This window comes from Nipponia nippon, unplaced genomic scaffold (assembly GCF_047370975.1).
Source record: "Nipponia nippon isolate SJK-2023a ecotype South Korea unplaced genomic scaffold, ASM4737097v1 scaffold_1, whole genome shotgun sequence".
Lineage (NCBI taxonomy): Eukaryota > Metazoa > Chordata > Aves > Pelecaniformes > Threskiornithidae > Nipponia > Nipponia nippon.
The window spans coordinates 136,613,632-136,635,979 of NW_028262290.1; the positions used below are offsets into that span (position 1 = coordinate 136,613,632).

The following is a 22,348-nucleotide window of genomic DNA, read 5'->3' on the forward strand; positions in this document are numbered from 1 at the left end:
AGGGTGCCTTTCTGGGCTGCTCGTAGCTTATAAAGAAAACACTCTCCCACTGAGGAAGGCTTAAGAGGGAATTGAGAATGGGGGGAGCTGGAGGTGGAAAATAAAGCAAGTAGTTGTCCCAAAAGCTTCAGGGGAGAAAAAACCCAACCACCCCACAGCCATGAATAAAAGCAAGAATAACTAGATGGGAAATCTGTATAAGGAGAGGAGCCTACAGGAGGTTGCAGGCTGTAGAAATTCTCTATAGAGAAGCATCTGCAGTGTGGTTAAAGCCTTCAGTTAGAGCAGAGGGAGACAGACCCTCTGCACTTCCATAGAATTATCCAAGTGTGGTAAAAAGAACAAAACAGTGTGGAAAGCACTTTTTGATGAAAATAAAGTACTGTTTTCTTATAAGAGCTAGAGATGTTAGAAAGGTCCTTACAAGGCAGGGGTATGGGTCTAAGCCAAGAAAAGAATGAACAGACACCTTTCATGTCCATGCTTGTCTTGGAAGAGAGTGACTCTTTCTGAGCTGTCTACAATCTTGAACAGCCATAGGGAAGCAGGAGAGATGACCAGGGGGAGCCCAGTACTACATAAATTGAAACTGAGCATGGGGAGCAGCTGAGATTAAGATAATATAAAGTTGGACTGGATTAGATCAGCTAAGATGAACCTGCCTCTTACTGCTTGCTAAATTAAGAGAAAACTTTTGATGTTGCATATCAGAAACAAGCTTCAATTTCACAGCTTCATTAACCAAATATCACTCTTTCTGGTATTTTTATTTTAATTTTTATGCATCTATTATTTAAATGTAAGGTATAAAAGACAAAAGGTCTTGCATTAAATCACAGTTTATTCATTCCAGTGAAGATGTTGCATTATGTAAATGGTACCTTTTGAAGTTGGAACAGAAATTACCACGAGGCCGTTCTGGGATCCATTCTGATTTCCTAGGTATTTGCCCTATTTCTATACATGACTGATGGAGTTGCACTGAAATAAGGGTTTCTTTGTTGCTGTCGATGCAAAAGGGAGAAAAACAGCAAGTAACAAAAGAGCAATGCAACAAAAAGTCTCTAAATCGGGTACTTCAGAGCATGGGCTGGATTCAAATGACTTACTGCAGCACTGCAAAGGTACACAGACGAACAGGGTGACTCAAAGAACTTAAGCTGGGAATTTACGTTTCCCCTACTGTCAGCAGAAAGAAATGGGTGCCTCTGAAGAACAATTCTAAGTGTTTAACTGAGGCAGCTTTGGCCCCAAACACAGGTGAAATTAAACTCAGCCATTTGATAGGGAATCAACAGGAGTAGCCTGTGACTTACCTTAAGTAATCAAAACACAGGCATACACCAAAACCCAGTGTATGGGCATGGAGGACCACCTATATTCTCCAGTGGATGTCCCAAAAATGAAGCGTAACACGCTTATGAGAAAAGGTGCTAGGTCATCCTTTTGACTCAATGTCATTACCACAAGAAGCAGCCGACACAGCTGGAGGCTCAGGACTTGTCTGCACTGCAGAACTGAATACCTGTGGGCATGCCACAAAAATCAGACCCAAGGGTCTCCTTATGGACGTGCAGTGTGGAGGTGCAGGCATTTCAACAGTACGACCACACTCCCATAGCACTCAGCATGGAAGAGTACATAAGCCACAACCAGTTATGGCATCCCACTATCTCCCAGATGTGATCTGAAAGAAAGAGTCCAAACCAGAGCTAGGAAGTTAATTTGGCGGGTTGAAGTAAGCACATGCCAAAGCTGTGGAAGTGTTTTCCCAATGGCAATAACACATCCTTCAAGAGGAGCATCTACCACTGAGAGTTTCCCTGCTCCCAGGAGCAGGGACTGGCTGGCTGAACAGCGATAGCTGCTCTGCTGGGGATGCTGCCCCTTGACATGATTAAAAAAAAAAAAGTCTCAGTCTTGCAGTGTAGGTGAGACTGATCTGCTGTTACTGACTTTACTGAGCCCTTCTGACCTTCCAATGAGAAAACAAATGTGACAGTGCCAGAAAGCCACGTTTGAACACTGTCGGGGGCTGCTGTTTCGATTTGTACCAGTGCTCCAGTACAATAGGCATGAAGAGACCTTTGTCTTCAGAAGCAAATTAAGAAGGCTTTTACCCCACCATTTCCTTTCCATCCTCTCAGGAACAAGCATGAGACTGACATGGACGAGGAAACACACAGTGGCCCTGCCAGGGACAGAATAAGGGAGCGTGAAATCCCAGTTCAAAAACTGCTATTTTCGACTGATTACGTGACAAACACAAAAGAGAATCTGAGCACTGCACACAATAAACCTACGGAACTTGGCAGGTTTCTTTGACATGTCTGGGAAGCAGCCTGCTGCCATAGTGATTTTGCTCCTCCCTCAAACTGACACGCCAGGGCTAGGAAGGAAGAAGGTTCAGAAATACAAACAGAGATCAGGGACCATTTGCAAGGGGATTTAACAAAAAAAATCTTCTCTTTAGGCAGAACAGATGTGATTGTTTTCAGCGGAAAAAGAGAAAAAGATCAAAGTCCAATAAAAACTTACTAGTTCTTTTTAAAACAGCAGTGGGAATACTAAATGTAGAATTGCTCTGTATTCACTTCCAAAAGTCTATTTATAAGGGTAGTTGCGGTGTGACCAGCATTTTCTTTCTCCTAAAATGATCCCTGCTGCTGCTACCTGAGGAACAGCTCGAGTAGAGACAGAAGTGGGAGAATGTCAAGTGCCTGCTAGACTTTAATCCCAAACCTCTTGTAAACCTTTTTGGCTCATCTCCACAAAGATGACAGTAAAGTGCCCACAGTGCACTACGTTACCACTAGTGGAGATGCATTAGCGCTGACAGCGAAAGAAAAAGGACATCTTGCAGCAGGAAGGCAAGGCAACCATGTTTTAGACCCTCTCTTTACTGGGATTCAAGGGGTCATGGGCAAGATAGAGAAATCACAAGAGGACAGAGTAGTCAGATCCAGAAATCTATTAATTTTTGTTTTCATGTCATTCTTTCTTGATTAATAAGCTTCCAACGCAGTTAAAATTATTCTTTGGATCAAGATACAGTTCAGCAGGTTTGAAAAGCACTGTTTTTATGTCATTATCATGAAGAACCACCACCAATAAGGACTTTTACATATGTAACACTTCAGTTGCACATTAAAAAACCCTCCTAATTGGAGGCAATCACTTAAATATTTGATTTTCTATAGTGCCTCATGATAATTATTCTGATGTCAACAGTTTAAAGGGGAAGGTCAAAAGCCAGAAACCAGTCCCATGTTATCAAGAATGTCCTCTACAGACTTAGTCTGCTAAGAGTCTTACCCTAATCCTTCCAAGGTATTCCTTAATGCTAACGAATCGTCAGCAGGAACTCCTGTGCAGAACGTAATGTCTACTCAAGTAGTTATTTATCACAGAAAAGGCAGAATTAAAACAAACAAACAAACCAACAAAAAATTTTTTCTTCTTTCCTATAATGAGATTTTATCCTCTCTTTGTGCAATCCCTGTGAGCATCATTCAACTTTGGATTTCAGATTTTTCTTTTAGTCAGCTTCCAAATTGTACTTTCCCAATACAAAATGAAATAACATTTAGGCTGTGACCTTCAGCCACAGAGACTCCTGGAATACACAGCATAATACCAATGTTGCACAGCAAGATTGAGGCATGCTATGTCACATGTGCAGCTCTCGAGGAAGCTCCCCCACACAGAATGAAGCAAGGAGCTAATATTCCGCCGCCCCCCCCCCCCTTGTCTGTTTTTACTCTGGGACACCAAACTTCAAATAAATCCTTGAAAAAAGCTAAACATATAAAGCATCATCAAACACAGTATTTTAATTTGTTTTCAGTTCCGAGAGCACAATGAAAAAAGACTTGAAAGGTCTAAAGGCCATCAAGAATTTGTCAAATGTAGGTGTGTTTACTCACTTTAATAAACCAAATCCATGGGATTATTCAGATAAATAAAGACTACAGAACAAAATTATATACCAGAAGGGGAAAAAAAAAGGAGAGAGAGGCAGAGAATGTGAGGATTTCGTTGTGAGTTACTTGCTAAGAAAATATCTCAATTTAAAAGACAACCACAAACAAAATATAGAAGTAGGGTCCAAAATAAAAAAAATTGCTTTTAGTCCGATTAAAGCAAGGCTCATACCTGTGCTGTAGTTAGATTCCTTTTCTTACTACCCTTGCAGACAGATAGCATATTTTTCAGATTAATAGATGGAAAAGTCAACATTGACTGTCTGTCTATCACCACTGTAGCCAGATAAGTGTCCCAAGATATGGCAGAATTACAAAAGGACAGGCTGTTTTCTTACTGCACTGCTGAAATATCACAGTGAGCCCCAAATACTGAAGAGCTTAACAGTTCTTTTCTCCCCGTCTTCTGCTTTTTTATATAGATTTTTAATTAGGCAAAGAAGGCTAATACAAATCAAATTAAATTACGACTATTAAACTGTGTCTCTTGGGGAAGATCGTCAGCATGGTTAGCAGGGAATTTGGCAAACTTCTCCTTCAGCATTAGTGAGAGTATTGCTCCCAGTTCCTCTGCATTACAGTTACAACAGCCCCTGCCCCAGCCAACCCCTACAACTTCCAGCATCTCATTATGCGAGTTTAGATTGGGGCTGTTAAGCACTGTGGAACATGCACGTTGCTCATTTATAACTGCGGACATGGGCAGAGGTCCAGGGAGATTCCAGAATGATGTTTTATTGTGAAAACAAGGAAGCAGAAGGTATACAAGAGCTGTTGCTGAAGATAATCTCATTTTCTTTGCTGTATGAAAGAACATTTTTCAGTGTTAAAGGCTATATCTTCCTCTGCAAAACTTCACCATTGCCAGATGGGCAGGACAGCCCAGAATAAAACACAGATATACAAATAGCATAGGTCCTCTATCCGAGGGGCTCAGGAAGGCATCTCCTGCCTCTCTGGCAGACCAGGCATGCTGCTACCCAAGGTACTTCCCTCCCTCTGCAGCCCCTCCAGGCTAAAGGAGGGCAGAGCGTGAAATTACCCCCCAGCAATGTGGACATTAAATCCCTCCATCAGAGCCAAGGGCTCCCCACAGCATGCCCGCGTCACACCAGTGTTGCCTGGAAGAAGCTTACTACAGTGCCCACGTTTCTCGTTGTAAAACAGTTTTCTGCTGTAGGAAGACTAGGAAGCGGTCATTGAGCTGTCTTTTTTTTTTTTTCTACTACACACAATTCATTATAGAAGAAAAGCAACTGTCATAACTGCGTCTTTGTTTATCCTGGCTCCACAAATGACAAGATTGTCAGTGAGCAGTTTTGCTGGATGTTACTTTTGCCCTTTTGACTCACTTTTCCTTCTTTGATTTTGAAAGAACTAGAAAATAGGGAAATGAAAAGTTGGCACATGTTCCTCTTTCCTTCTTGAACTCAGAAAAGGCTTTCAAAAAATTTTTAGATATGATCAAACAAAAGCATTTATGAAAACACACATGGTTTTCAAACACTACATTGAATTTATTTGCATTTCTGATCACTTTTTATTACTACATGCTATCTAAAGTTAGTCTGCCTTTTAGAATTTAATAATAGCAGAAGTATTTAAAAAAATGCTTTATACCTATAGAATTGAAAATTACTCATAGAAAGGACATTTTCTATTGTTATAAAATTTCATAGCTAGAATGCATTTTCTGCTACTTTTTCCATCTATCAAAAAGGGTGTTAAAAATAAATCTTTTTTTTCCACATCTATAACATTTCCCTGTAAGAAAACAGACGTCCTTTTTTTTATTTTATTTAAGCTTATATACTGCATAAATAAATAAATAAATAACAATTCAGAAGCATTGCTATAAGCAGGCAAGAATTGAAGCCATAGCTTGGTGTAACATAACTTCACATGCAATGCAGAAATCGTTTATGTGAGTAGAGAGAACTTAACCTCAGAAGGAATAAAAAATTGTAAAACTTGGAACCTGAACACACAACCTGAGGTGTTCAGCTGTCTGCTTTGCTGGAAACAAAAAGTAAACAAATGAACATAACACATAGCAGCTTTTACTAGTACCTCTTCATAAAGAATACTTCCCTTCCAAAACCAGCAAGAAACAGAAACGAGCTGGCAAAAAGATGAAATCCCTTTACACACAGTGTTTACACTGAAAACACAGGCAATAAAGAGAATGTCAACTGCAGCAGCTCCAACCTTGTTTGTCACTAGATTAACTAGAGAGCCAGCAAGGACAATGACTCAACCATTCATGCCTATTAGGCTTGCTGTGAAAGGCTCCATTCACCCACCAGCTGGCATGGTGGAAAGCTATCTAAAGATGTGAACAAGTGCAAGGGGTAGAGGCAGCCTGGCCCCACTGCAATCTGAAACCAAAGCTGCAATTAATTATATATGGAATGTGGCCAGGCACTCCTAGCATTGTAATCAAATGGGACCACACAGAGAAAAGAGAATCCTTTATCACAGAACATGCACCACAGAAAGACAGTTAGCCTTCTTGCAATAAGAGAGATTTTTTTTTTTTTTAATTCATTACGCCACTACTCCTGTTGACAGGCTACATGAGTTCAAGTCATACCTTGAAACTTTACGTTAGCTGCTTGTTTTATTTCTAATAAAAGGCTTATGTGCCTAACTGTTTATCTATTCTTCTGCCACCAAAATCAGCCACTTTATAGATTTTTTTTTTCCTTCCATATATGCTTTTTGTCCTCACACTTATAGCAATAATTTTATCCTATTCCAGTGCTTGTACCCTAGAGATATTTAAATCTTCTGGATCATCACTCAAACTGCTTGCAAATCACAAGTCTAACCTGGGAAGTTCCTGACAGCCTCAACCACACATTGGCACAGTCTACAGAATTCAAGATGCTGTAGCATGTTTCAGATGAGACCAGCCTCAGATAATTCGCCCTTAGTGTAATTCTCCAAGACTTTGCACAACCGTTTTTCCTTTGGTGAAGGCTCAATGTAAAAAGTGTGCCTCAAAACAAGGGCAGAAGTGGCTATGGCCAGCCAGAATGACAGAATCCATCAACATCACCCACATCACGAAAGAAGCAGCATTCTGAAAATTTATCTAAGACGTGTAGTGCTAAACTTGTATCTTCCCATCATGATCATCATTAAACACTATTAAGTACTATTTTGAGCCTTCAACAAAATTAGGGCCCTGGGGTGTGCTACCTGGCATACATACTAATAGCAAGATACTGTAGCTGAAGAACTTTGCAATCTAAATTAGAAAAAAACATCTCGGAAGCAAAACAAAAAAAACCCAACTGCATTATGCATTTCTTTTGCTCAAAAGGCGGACACACAGGCAATCTGTGGCAGGGCCAGGAAGCAAAGAAAGATGATCTTAAGCAGGGATCTGCCCCCATATGCATCCTTCTCTATCTCCATCCTCCTTTGCTCATTATTTCTTTCATCTGTTTATTTTCTTGATTAACATTGAAAAACTCATTCCAATGTATTTAGTTACCCATTTAATTCCTATTCAGAGTGTAATGCTTTAAAATCAATGGGAAGCTGATCGCTTAAATAGAAGCAAAGTGGTCTTCAGTCTTTCCAGAATGGGGTACAAGTTACCCAAGGAGAGGATATTACTTCAAGCTTATTTTTTACAGTGCCAGTATGGCTTGGATTTCAAGGTACTAAAATATTGAACAATAATTAATCAATTTTTATGATCAATAAAAAGTTGTGAAGACAAAGTGAGGTGTGTTAACAGCAAAGGTTGTGAAGATATGCAACTGCTTTATTACAAATTACACACAACCAACCTGAGAACCCTTAAAAAAGGTAACACTGCAACTGCCATTACTTATTATGAAGGTATGTTATGCATTCACTGTGCAAAAAAAAAAAAAAAAAAAAAGTACAATTCAGTGCCATACTGGAAAGCACCAAAGGCTGAACCAGACCCAGTGCAGCACTTGAAATATAGCTCTTGTTTTACTGCCTAGCACACCTCTTGTTGGCAGATGTTATTTTCATGAACTGTCACTATGTATTTTAACCCAGAGGAGAAACGGGATGATTCAATGTGCATTCATGGATACATACACTGCTAAAATATGCAGAGAGCCAAATCCCCACATAAGACAGCACATAATAGAGCACCAGTTAGCATCTCAGGAACATTGGGCTTATTAGCAGGAAAATACATTACCTCTGAGGATGTTTTTTGGGGTTTTGGGTGTTGGTTTTTTTATTTGTGAATTTTGCTTTATTTATCACTGGCCATTCAGGGTCTCCATAAAGGCCACAAAATGTCGAAAAATCAACTTGCAAAGGAGGAAGGGAAGTTGCAATGAGCAGGTCTGGCAGCACCAGCACCCATCCAAATGCAAGAGGAGCCTGGCAGAGGACCCTGCTAATAAGGCAGTGAAAATAGATATGCCCGAGTTCCTCTCTCCTGTGGGTAGCCTCTGTGCAGGTAGGTGGAAATATGACAAGCAGAAGAAGAAAGCCCCCCCCTCCCCCCGCCCCAGGAGCAGAGGGCCCCAAACCACAGCCAGAGCACAGCTAGCTCGGTGCTCAGACAAAAATCTGCACGAAGACGGGGAAGGAGACGAACAAAATGAGACTTTTGGCAGCAGCCTGAAGTTAACATCATCTCTGCTGTAAAATTTGAATTTCTCCTTAGAGTTACAGTAATATAAACACCTCCACAGCATGACTGGGCAGCAAAAGCAGGTGCCTCCCATCACATGGGGGAAGAGACACATCCCCCAAGCATGACTAAACACACTAAAAGGAGCCCCAGTAAACAGATCTTTTGTTTGGTTGGGTTTTAACCTGATGCTGGGTGTTACTGGGGCAGCCCAGGTTCCCCCAGCTGTGCAAAATTCCTCCATTAAAGGTAAGAAAGTATTATCATCCTTCACAGATGTAAACAGGCTAAGGGCTATATTTTCAACATGATTTCAAAAAAGTAAATAAGCACCAAGTGAGATTTTAAAATGCGTGTGAATACTTAAGACTATTGATGATTATGTGGAAAGGGGAAGCAAGGAGAGAAAATAGCACTGTAAATCCTGGATGACTAATAATTTGAATCAGTTGTGATGGATTTGAAGCACATGAAAGAAAGGGGTATACCAGTTGGCCATTATAATCCTCTCAGGGGAGCAGAAGCAACATTTTGACCATATAAGTATCTATGTATATATATATATACACATATAAACAGACACACACATACACACACACATCTTTCAGTCCTATTAAATTGGACAACCTACAATATTACATGAAAAATGCTTTGAGACCAGTTGTCCAGTGATTTGGGGGGGTGGAGGAGGAACAAAAAACCCAAACAAAAAAATCCCCACACAAACCAAATATTTCATTTCTAAAAATTGAAAAAATTATCATATTCAGCTGGACTGACCACCCGAGTTCAGAAAGTAGAAACTCCCACGTTCTGCTTTAGGATTTAAACTCTCATTAAAATCAAACACCAGATATGAATATCACGGGCAAGTGTAGCCTAATCCAAATTCTTGCTTTAAACGAAGAAGCTAGGAAACCCACACACAGCTCAACACAATGCCAGTGTGGGACTTGTCTGCTTTGTACCACCTGAATTTATATCAACGACCAAACTGAAAAGACAGCGTGACCACGCATGGCAAGTCTGATAGGGATGCAGGATCAGGGAAAGGAAGGGACATAAGACGCTTGGAACCAAACACCAAATCTCAGACAGCTGTCAGCCACTTGGAGACATCATACTTTGGCTACAAAAGTCCCATTTATATTGGATTCCAGTTTCTAGAATGCAAAATTAACTACTGTACCAAATGGTCCTGTTTTTCACGCTGGATGTGAAGCTGGACCCAAAGCACTGTAGTCTAGGGCCATTTACACACTGCTGAGAGACCTGGTCTACAGCCAAAGGCCCCCCCAGGCAATTCTGTAACATTTTTCATTGCTTTTAATTTACAGGTATTTAATAATTTCCATTACCTAAAGAAAAAGAACACACAAAATGTGTGAAGATTGAGGAAAAAAAAAAACAGGCTGTTCTAGTTTGATAATGCACTTTAAGGTATTCTGTCAGCCTTAGTGTTGACAGTAACCCTTCCGCTAACTTTCATAAAAATGGCTTTCTTTGTAATCAGAGCAAGAAAAATCTGTTAGCACTTCACAGCAACCCCGTTCACACAGGATTTGCTTTTCTTGTGCTGCACAGAAGTTACTTCGGGAGCACAGAGAGCTGTGAATATCTCGGGATGCAAAGTGCCTGGCTCCCATGGAGGGGGACGGTCCTCCCACCCAGGCAGCAGCTTCCCATCTGCACACTGCCAGGTGACTTATTGGCATTTACGAGGCTGGTACAACCAACCCTGAATAATGTGTTTATAATATCTAAAGAAGAAGAAAAGAAGTGCTAATGAGAAATCAGCTCATTGTCATCTCGGTTTTTTTCCACATATTCAGTTATTTGTCAGTTGCTTATGTCTTCTGACAACATTCGTGCCAGCTGCTAGCTGAATGGGCGCTTTCCAGCCATGCCTAAATAGACTGTCTCCATTAGCACTTTGTACAAATCCATTCAGCAAGGACTTGCAGACTGCCATTAAGCAGGTCCAGTCTTTCAAGTTCTGCTGCCACAGTCCAAGATGTTTGCTTTAGCAGACTTTCCCCTGCTTTTGTTAGCTTGGCATAGGAGAACCGGTTTCTATTACCCTGAGTTGTTTTTTTTTGTTGTTGTTATATCCCACCACTGCGGTTTCCAAGCATACTTTCACATTGCACTACAAGGGGGGGGGGGGGGGGGGCCGAAATGCACACACACGCTACGTCTTTGGGGTCACAGATTTCATTGTAATGTATTTATTTGCTTTCCACTTTTTTTGCATAAACCACTTTAATAACGAATCCGTATCAACTAGATGATTGAACACCAAGTAAGAGAGAGACCTAGCCTGACCTTTGATTTTTCTGCATTGAGAGACTGATGAGATGACATTATAGTAAGTGGATAAAAACGGCACATAACCTCAGTAGCTGAAGTTGAATGAAAACGATTTTTAAAGTGGGGGCAAGATTGTTGTATTTCAAAACAAACATCCTTGTCCTCCAGCAAGCTTGGGAAAGGGCATGCAAAGCTGGAGTCAGGTTTTAGATGCAAAACACTGATATTCAACAGAAGCAGCAGCTGTTTTCTCTATGGTTCTAATAATTCAAAGAAAAGCTTTTTTTTAAAAAAAAAAAAAAAATCTCAACAGCAATAGCAGATCCTTCTTCTACTTGTTCTTCTTCCAAGATCTGATCCATTACTCCTACCTATAAGCATGGTCCTCTGGCATCAAGCTTTTGCCTACAATTTACCATCTTCTTAGACTATTCGTCATAGGGAATATATGCTAACCATAGGATATATGCTATGCATTTCCCTATCAGGTGTTGCTCTTCAAAAGAGTCCATCTTCACCACAGTTCCAAAGCATTACCAAGAGAGAACAGTCCTTCAGGACACGGCCACAATCTGCTATTGTGCTGTATACCTACACAAGGCACCATGGGTTTGCAAGGGAACCATGCAAGAGGTGCTGAAAGACTATTGCCAGCAGTATTTTAAAAAAGAAGTAACAAACCTTGCTATCTAATTTAAAAATGTAGGACTAGGTCTTTCAGTCCCGTCTCATTGTCAGAAACAAACACACCATATAGATAGAACAACTATTATCTTAAAATAAGTTAGGGTTATCCACTGTATTCCAATATATTTATTATAGGAATCTGTTGGAGGAATGCTCTAGGGTAATTTCTAACTTGGACACCAACTCGTGGTCTGTCCTTGAATTCATCCTCAGGTGTCTTCTTGCTAACATTTTATTGCAAACTATGATATCTGGAGTTTGTTTGGGAGTGAAAATTTATTTTCAGAATATCTACAAGAACATTTCAGCCTTCATTTAGCTTTGATTTAAAAGGAATTACTTCTAGCTTTATTACTTTAAGGTTATGAAGAGAAGTGTGAAAGTATCAAAGCGTGTTCAGAGGTAAACAGAAAAAGAACACTATTTTAGGATACATTTTCAAGGAGGGTCTGCATAAATGGCATATTTCATTGATAAAGAGGATAATGCTTTAAACATTTCTATAATTTACTGTCACTTTAAAGCACAGAAAATTCAGTAGAAATAAAAGAGAACTTAAGAGACTCTTCTAGGAGACAAAAAACCACCAACTAGTTCTCTGGAGAAAAAGGGAAACAGTGAGATCATTCTTAATAAATGACAACATTTACTGGCAAAGGTAGATTTTCCAGGAGAACAAAAACATTCCAAGAGTTCTCACACACAGTCTTTAAAAAAAAAAAAAATTTTTTTTAAAGGTTTAGAAGTTTTTTATTGGACTTTCAGAGAGCACAGCCTGGTTGTTAGCAGTATTCTCTCTCTTTAGTCTAGTTTAAAGTACACCAAATTAATACGTTTATCAACAATAAAGCCTTCTGCAAGCAAAAGACTGAGAACAGGTTTCAACAGGAATCTTTAGGTGTGTAAGTTTCCATATACATTAACCTCTGCATCCAAAAGCTCTGGATAGATGTTTTCAATGCTAAGTATAATGCCTCATTAGCATTTTCTTTCAAATCACTTAGCCTAATTTAATAATTTTTCTGCATTTGATTTACTGCATGTCAGATATAATTGCGCTTCTGAAAGGAAAAAAAGTAACATCTTGTCAATGGAGGAGATAAGATATGTACGGACTGAATGAACTAAAGTTCTTTAGAAAAACAGCAATAGCAACAGATTATGTCTATGTGAAAATTAAAGCTACATTTGTATTTTTATTTTTGCAGTTAATTCAATTTTTGTTCTGGCAAAAGGCTTTGAGTTAAAAGCAGAGCATTTCACGTAACTGCAGGACAACTTCAACATGGATGGCAGCAATGCAAGCTTCTATGCATTTCCTAAGCTGTCGTCTGCTCTCTCTTAGAGAGACTGCTCTGGAAATCAGTTTTCCATCACAGTTTCAAATTCCTTTATTTCATCATCAAAAGGCATGAGCAGTGAAAGCATGAGTTTCCTGTTGCTACTCAGCAATATCTGACCAGCCACGTCAACCCTTCACTGTTTTAGTTCCATGCTAGATGAAGTTGCCACATGCTGGCTTCTTTAAAGATCACTCCTCCTTCTCTACTAGAGACAATTGCATCTGCAGAACTTGAGCTTTCACTATGTAACTAAAACCCAAGAAACCTTAAGATTATTATCATGTCCTATGATTATTAACCTCTGAAATCTTATCACAGCATGTAAAATCATGAAAGAAACAGGAACCACTTCCTTCAATCACAAAGGAAGGTCATGCTTTCTCCCTGAGGGGGTCATGTACTGCACTGTCTCCCAAGTCTATCTCAACAGTCAGACCCATCTCTTCCGGGACAAAGCAGAGTCCTAGAAGGATCGTTGCACACCTCAGGTTTTTCCAGTGAAAGGAAATTGGTTACTCACCAGAGAAGTGCAAAGCCTGAAAAGTTCTGACTGGGATTCATTTTATTCAGCAATTTGGGTAGGTTTTGACAGCGTAGGTAATGAAAAGTGTCTACATATTTATACCATATTTGCAAAAACATACATGTGGTCTTGGACTGTAAAACGGATGCATCACTTCTACCATGCAACCTGAAGAACAAAAAACCTCGTACAAAAGATTCCAGGTACTACCTACAAAGAAAATCACAGTCCACAAAAGACTCAGCACTCAATTTAGTTTCTTTGGGCCACAAACACTGTACTACTGGAACAGCAGATTTTTTTTTTTCCCCTGTAGTCTTTGATCTTATAAATACTTTTTTTTTTTCCACCAGAAAGTAAAGAACAATCCATTATTTTTTTACCTTATTTTGTTAAAGTTCAGAAAAGAAGATTCTCAAAGCAGAAGAGCATAAAGGTCCTTCATGCTTTCCAGTTGTCTTTTCATACTGTCTAGGCATTGTCTTATAGATTTACATTATATGTTAAGTAGTAGAATATCGATGAAATGGAAAAAATGCTTCTTCTACTTGTTCTTTTTCAATATCCTCATTTCACAGGACAAATGATAGTAGGGTACATTTCCGGTATTTTTACAGCAATATCGTCTTCCTTAAAGACGACCAGAATGAAAATTATTTGGTGTCTGTTAAAGAGTATCAGGTTTTACCATTCATTACTTATTCTTTATCTCTTGGACTGATTTTTTTTTCCCCCTTTTACCACAAAAAGTACAATTTAGGAACTGTTCTCTTGTTTACAGAATTATAAATAATGCATCTACTCTCCCATTATTTTTCTCCACAGATTTAAGTCCTCAGAATTTCAATAAGGATACTCCAAGGACTGAGTCTTCATTGTTGGAATATGTTGTTAGTTCATTCTAATTTTTATTAGCTACTTCTAGAAATAATTAACAGTTATACACTTTTCTGTTCCCTGTTGGCTAAAAAAGTAGCTTCTAAACATACAAAAAAAACCCCACACCTGAATTTGAGACATGAAGTTTACTGTTTTGACCACAGTGAAAGGAATGCTAATAGACACAAACTAACACCCAGTATGTCTTCCTGCCCTAAGCAGGATAAAGCACATGAGGCCTGGCAGGCACCTAAGTCTTTCATTTTATAAAAGACAGTGGGACTGAGCAGCAGGAAACAAGGAAGCGAATGGAGAACTTGAAAAATTGTAATGGTCTTGAAATACATTGGTCACTGCAATCTGTTTGCTATTTCTGCTGTGACTAGAAAAAGCATCTTGTATCCTCCAAGGTTTCAAACACAAACAATAACCATGCTTCTGCAAAGACTTAAACAGAACTGTAACTTTCACAGGTTGTTACCTTCTTTGAAGTCAGTGAGAATATTTGCATGTGAAAGTTTAACTACGCTTAAGTCAATAGTCTCTATTCTCCCAAGCCATACCCAGAGCAGGAGAAACAGAAAATCAGCAGTCCAAATTATTTAAAATAAACAAACAAAAAAACCCCAAAAAACTGTTACCATTTACTTATATGAACATGTTGTAATTTGTTTTAGCAGAAGAAGAGAGAAAAAAATCAGCAACTTTATTACTAATTTAATAATTTCCAATTATTTTACTTTATTTTTCAGAAGAGCAGAACAGCTGGGCTCATGCCCCAGTGATGATGGCAAAAAACCCACAGAAAACCCAGTCAAAAATACTGAGGTAATTGTTTCAGGAAGAGAATATTCATTTACAAGAAAATTACAAGATTTTTAGTGCTGAAGCCAAAAGACATCAGTTAAACTCTAATAAGAACACTTCCAGAGCCTAAGCTCACATGAATAAGCAATTTATCAAACAACTCTCAAGTCACAGAAGCAAAACGCTCTCTACAACCAGCATAAGGATTCTTTAGAAAAATCAGTTTGGTTCCTAATAAGGTTAAAACTCTCAAAGTATTTTAGGAAGGATAGGTGAACTGGGAGAACAAGAGGAAAAAACCCACCTCCAATTATTTCAGTAAATAGATCTGGCCAAAATTGTGTCATAAAAAAAAGAATCTCTGGAAGTCCCAGCAGAAAAGAGGGTGTCGGAAGGAAAGGGTCAACTTGGGAAAACTTAGTATCAGCAGGTGTAGTGATAGCAGGCTTAGTAACCTCGAAGTTTAGGTGCTTGCCTTTTTCCCCCCACAGTTCTGTAATTGTCCAGGCTCCTCCATGAGAAGATAGAGAGTAAATGTGTCTAGAAAAAGTAAAATGGCTTGGTTTTCCCCTTCTCTTTATCTATGCATCATATGATCATTTGCACTCAGACAACAATGTTCTGGAGTATCCTGTCATGATATTTCAAACAATACCAAGGCTACATTTACATGAACACTTTGAAAAATAAGCTTTCTTGACTTTCACTGCTCAACTGGAAGATGACCAAGAGCACATTGCACTGACTAAAACTTCCAAGAACTCATTATACCCATAATCAAAAGGAAAGTGAAAAAATACAATTGCTACTGCTCCTAACTTCTTATGGTATTTACTGGGTTGCACTGTGCAGTGCCTAGAAAGTTTGATAAGGGCAGCATATAAAACTATCAGCTCACTATCAGCTCATCCTTAGCTACTTTGCTCCATATTATGAGTTATCATCCTGCTGAGATAGCACTACATATTGTCCAAGTAAGCCTATATTTATTATATAACCGCAAGTAAATGCTTCCTCACAAGGAGAGTATTAATTATGTTGTATGTTAATGAATCTTAAATATGCTTTTCCAAACACTATTTCCTACAACTGCTTTTCATAGGGCTTTTTTTTTTCCCCTGCTCCTTATGTGAATGCCATTTTGCCTAACGTAATGCAAAGCCATGCTAGTTGCCAGCAACAGCTGCACTCACAGCACCACCCTCTAAGCGAAAACAGCTTTACAAATGCCGCAATGCTGCTTTCTCCTTGCTATCTGTGGTAGAATAGTTACGATAGACTGTGGGTGAAACCTCCACTTTCTGCAGAAATAAGAGCTCCAAATCCCTGACAGCATGACACTGATGTTACCCATCTGAAACCTGCATCTTCCACACTACAGTATGCTGTGCTACCAACTAAGCCTTCAGACAAGGTTTCTGCAACCATACTTTCGCATAGTTGTCAGGTGCTGTTATCTAATGTCCAAGACCTAATAACACATCTAACTTAATGTGAAGAATTAACTTCATTAACCAGTTGTGATTGCCAGCAGATACACGTTAGGAAGCAGGGTAATGCAGAGGAGTCTCCAGGGGACCTTTTCCTAACACAACGAGTGCAGTCAATACCTTAAGCACTTTACTGGGTGGTATCTACACGTCAGGAAGTTGGGAGCAGTTTCATAGCTTTTCTGTGATCTGTCATTCCACACTAGCGTGCTTGTCTGAGCAGTTACTCAGTGTAAGAACCTTCATCTGCCCTTTCCTTCAGCGTGCAGGTCATTTTCTTGCAGGCAGGCAGGATTATTTAGCTATTATGTGTGGCAAGATGATTGAAAGCCTAGGAGACCTACTTTTAGCAGGTCAGCCCCAGTGCTGCAAGGGGTACCCATAGGGATTCACATGCAAATAGCTTTAGAAATGACTGATGGGCATGAAGGGGGGAGGGAAGAATTACTGTTGACATGGCAAGGTCCCACATATCCATGAGAATAAAGACAGCATAAGAATTATACACATTTAGACCTCAGCATTATTCATACCCATCACCTCTCACTATTGTAGGAAAGCAAACCGCAATCAGTGATTCAGCAATGCTGGCCCTCTACACACAGGCTCTCCTGCTGAATGCAAATGCAACAAACAATGACTAATTTCAGTTCAGCTTTGTGCTTATTCTCCTTGGGAGAGAAACTGGCTGTTCCGCTCACACAGCATAAGCGAAATATTTTCTTCAGTTCAACACTTAGGAGTGCCACCAAAATTATTAAATTATTCTGCTCTCACCACAGCTGCTGTTCACAGCTACAGTGACACAGGGATGAACAAGCAAGAGATGCTGTTTTGAAGAGACAGCCACTTAAAGAACATCATTTCAGTCAATTTTGTTTACTTAAAACAGACATCCCTTGGAATCTGTTGAGGTGTATCATTAACAAATGTTAAAGCTCTATGATAAACCTTGACTACAGACATGGTGGGGGATTTCCTGGTCTTTTGGCTGATTTAATAAATACCTGTGGTGAAAAAAAGGCAAACATTTGCTGCCGAATGCCCATAAGGAGCACAGGACATTGGATCAGAAGCAGGTGCAAAGTAGCTGAACAAAAGGCAAGGACTGGTGGGGGATCCTAAAGTAGAGATAACATTTACCCTTTTTTCCACAGCAGTATTTAATTAAATAATCTACAGAGGTAACATGATATTATCAATCATTTGAAGTCTTTAGAAAGAGACATCTAGTGCTAAGGAAAACATTCCTGCCCTATCTCAGCCAGGAGAACTGGAGATAGCTGTAGGAAATACAGGGTGACATTTTCTAGATGATCATAATGGTCTAACTGGAGTTCACACCTCTGAGCCCCTCCTGCATCCCATAGAAAAATCTAGTGTACTTTTGTTTGTTTCCCTTTATGTAGGAGTCAAAAAGCTGCTAAGGAATTTAGTTTCCTGTTAGCATTTTGCAGCCGCTCCCTCTGCCTTGTTGATCAAGCAGCTCATCATGTTAAACCAGAGGGACACTACAGCGAAATTCAACTTTGGGAAGGGTGCAGAAAAACCAAGTGAGAAGTATGCAAAAGGGCTCTGCAAAGGGCAGGGTGAAATTAAATAGCATTTGGATATCCAGAATGGAAACTGTAAGTATATTATAGTTACACTTTAAGTGTGCATCTCCAGTTTACAGCTCTAATAAAGCTTCATCAAAACTCTGTCTGCTCTGTTAGACCCCATTTCTACTGCAACAAAACTTCATATAGAAAATTTAGAAGAGAACAGAAGTGGTGGAAAAAAAAAACAAAACAACTGCCATATTTGATTAGGAAAAAAAATAATCCCAGAGGCAGATATAATACCAGTTTTCAAACTAAAAGATGACAGCAAGCAATTATTTTTCATGGCTGCTAGGAACAGGAAAACAAGAACTTTAGCTTAATTTGCAATAACTAACACTCATCTTAAATACTGGAGGAAATTCTGCAGGCACAGAGAGAGATGAAACACAAAGTTACACCAGCTAGGGAGGACTGGAAAATCATACCTGAAGGTTTTCAAGAGCAGACGCTAGCACAACATGTTTTAGGGAGGGCTGAGTACACTTGACCTTACATCAGCACACAGGCACAGATTAACTGGTCCCTGGGATTCCTCCCAGCCCACAGCTGCAGGCTTTGTACAAGGACAGAGAATAGAAACTGTCTTATCCGAAGAACAAAGCAAGTTTCTGTTCTTCCTTCTTCTTCAAGGGAACACAACATGCCTGTCTCTGCAATCAAGGTACCTTTTAAAGCAGTCACCAAACTATGCTTATTTCCAACATTGTTGCTGAAGAAGGGAATGGAAATTTCTGCTATGATCTGAAGTCATGTTCTCTACCAGACACTCCTACTCAATCAAAAAAAAAAAAAAAAAAAAAAAGAGCTTCAGTGCACACTCATACCGTGGACTTCACAGAGGAACCTTGGAAAGGCATCAAGAAGTTTGTCTTAAGTAAGGTTTCTCTCATTTACAAGCTCTGAAAAATTCAGTGAATTTCATTCTTGCTCCATTGTATAGTAGGGTTGGCCCGAGAGAAACTGCAGCTGCCCCAGGACTGGACTTTGTTCTTTGAGGAGATAAAGATAAGAGCTAAACTGCAGGGGGGGAAACCACACACAAAAAAAAATTAAAGTCATCTTAGCTTTCTTTCATTAAGTTAATCACATACCTACAATCTACTAAAAAAAAAAAAAAAACAAGAATACTATTTCTCCTGCAAAGAGCAAGGAAGGAAAAACAGAAATAGTTTCTATTACCTTGACAAACTGTATTTGGGAGGGAAGTGTTCAGGCCCATCGTGAAGATAAACAGGCGTTGTACTGAAGTTATTATTTGTAAGCAGAAAAAGCTATCAAAGTCAGTCCTTTTCTCTCTTTTACACACTTCATTTTGAAGTTACACACACCCTTTGGCCTATGTAGAGAGGTATCCTGTGGACCTCTGTTAGTACTTGCATAGCATTACCAATCACTACTCCATTCCCAAAATGCATTTTTTTTATCTCACCCAAACCAGACGTTTCAAGTTATCCTTCCAAACAGGACTTAAGATCAAACACGCCTAAAGTTATTCAGCAAAACTTTCACATTCCTTGTTGTTTATATCAGGATCACCAAGAACATTTATCTTTCCTTTTTTTTGTTGCTGTTCAGAGCCGAGCTCCCAGCACCTTGCTGAATAACAAGTCAAGTGTTGCTTGTTGGTTTCATGCCTTTTCCTGCTGTTTTCCTTCTGCCTTGACCTCCTGCCCTGCCACTCACAGCTGATGTGCATTTCTTTTGTAATTTCAGCTCTGGGCCACCTCCTTTGCCCATGTTAGAAGTCAGCCATTCTGAAAAGGTCTCTCACCTTCCACATCCTACTACAGCTTCAGTCCAACCCCACGCCTTTCCCACCACCAGCCCAAAGCATGCCAAACCTCTGCAAGTGCAAAAATCACAACAATCTGCTTGTGCCTACACTTTTATATTACATATGCACTTTACGTATACTACATATGCAAACTTTTATAATTTAACTTGTTTTCCTTCGTTTCTAGTCATTTAAGAAGTCCTACAGTAATGTTTTTAGGATCCTCTCTGCAATGAAAGAGGGTTTAAAAAAAAAACAAACAAAACACAAAAAACCAACCACACACACACAAAAACAACACCCACCCCAAAATTCCTAACTTCCAATCTTTGTGTTTTAAGAAATTTATTAACATTAGAGATATTTTGTGGCTAAGTTAAATCACCTAAACTTACTATAATACTAAAACATTTGTTCTATAGGTTTATATGGTAAAATAGCTTCTGTGCCAACATAGGCTTCTACACTCATGTAAACATCGCCCTGCTAGGCAGAAGATACTCTGCGATTTGTTTTCAGTTCAGTAAACACCAGGGAAGTCATTACTCTGACAGGGACAGCTCTACTCTGCCCCAAATGGCATCAGCTCTTCTAGCATTAAAGTGGAGAGGTCAATGACCTGGTAGGAAGAGTGGTAAAACAAATGTCATTAATAATTAATTGATCAAGAAATTTACAGCAAGGGAATGAAGAATGTTGAATATACACTCAAAATATCCAGTTTCCACACGAAGGAGGACATGCAACCTTTTAATCAAGAGCCCCCTTTAACAAAGGCAAGTTTTAGGATGAAGCATTTAGAATTCTCACAAGCATCCTCAAAAACTTTGTAGGTCAATAATATAGAGAGGGGAAAAAATTAAAAGTTATCCATGCAGAAAGAGAGAAAGAATTATTTTATTTCTACACACCTCTCTTTAGCCCACCTCTGTTGTCCATACTCAGGATATATAAGGTTTTATTTTTTATTTTTAACCTTAAGCCTCAGGTGGTGAAGGATGCTTTCAGAGTGATGGGCAAACAGCATTCCATTCCTACAGGAGTGACCACCTCTCCTAACAGGGCTCTGGATTGTTCAGTACTCATCCCTGTAATTAATAGGGGAAAAGAAAGGTGAAAGACTATCCCTTCATCTGAGCCAGTCTAGGAACTGGTAACTCACGATGCCTGCACCGAGTGAGGGTTTCTGTTGACAGGTATTAGCCAGGAACTCCTTGGTACGCAGGAATGACTGCAAGGAGCGTGCCTGAACTCGAATAGAGGGTTGCCAACAAGCGTGTAAAACCCAAAAACGTATACAACTGTAAGCTGGCAATTCAATTAATTTATTTACATCTACACCTCTCTGGAAGCAAATAAAAGATTACCAGTTCAGTGAACACTGCTTCACTTGAAATCAGCAGACCCTCTTTACGCAAAGAGGCTTGCAAGACTACACAGCAAAAATAAAAGAAAGAATCCACATTACTGTGCCAGCAATGATTACAAATAAAGACAAAAAAAAACCAGAATAACAGCTGGATGGTCTTCCGAGTCTGAACTGCTACCAGTTACTACATTTTGAATTAATTGTCAGAGTTTCACCTAGTCGCTCTGCAAACTACACTCAATTTCACATGTAGGCCTTACGCGAGACCTCAGCTCCACGGCCCCTCGTGCTTGACAATTTTCTTCTAGCAGCGATCTAGATGCCTGAATGAGCTAGTATGGCCAAAATATTGGTCCAAATCATTTAAAAGAACATGCTTTCTGAACGGAGCTGCCAAGGGCAAGGCTTAAACCCCATTTCTGAAATAAAGCTCTGTTGCATTTCTGGCACAGGGTACGGCAACAAGCTACAGGCTTCTGCTTTGGTCCCAGCCATGGTGCTGCCATGAGGCTGGGTGCACGAGGCAGCCGGCCCCCAGCACACCCTGCTGCACTTTGTGTGGGGTTGTTTACACTCAGCACGCCAGCTCTGATGATTTTGCAGCAAGCTGAGGAATGTACAGTATTTTCCTTTAAGTCCCAGCTAATACATATGGTGGGGAAAAAAAACCCACCAAGCCTCTGACACTATATTTCAGGTTTACTGCCCAGCATTCAAGTCAGGGAGGTGCACTGAAACAATGCAAAGTTCCCAGGTTTCCAACAGTACAATTACAAGACAAGTCAAGCCTAGCACTAATTATACTTTCACCTGACTCAGGAAGCTGGAGCTTTAAGGACAAAACCCAAACAGCTCTTGACTCACCAGTATAAGCATCTGCCTCCTGTGCAGGGCTGAGCACGAGAGCTGGCCTTCGTTAGCACCCTGTGCTTTAATTGTTCCT

General features: G+C 39.7%; 2 long non-coding RNA genes across 2 annotated transcripts in view; one reads left to right on the forward strand and one right to left on the reverse strand.

The window, feature by feature from the left end:
• LOC148057633 (uncharacterized) overlaps window positions 1-19,546 on the reverse strand; it is a 366,117-nt gene extending 346,571 nt beyond the window's left edge. The window contains exons 1-2 of the long non-coding RNA XR_015708086.1: window positions 19,442-19,546; window positions 19,087-19,279 (exon numbers count right to left, since the gene is read on the reverse strand). This is a non-coding gene — a long non-coding RNA (uncharacterized LOC148057633). The remainder of the gene's footprint in view (window positions 1-19,086; window positions 19,280-19,441) is intronic.
• The window catches only part of LOC148057634 (uncharacterized), a 67,890-nt gene that overhangs the window by 6,054 nt on the left and 39,488 nt on the right, over window positions 1-22,348 (forward strand). The window lies entirely within an intron of this gene.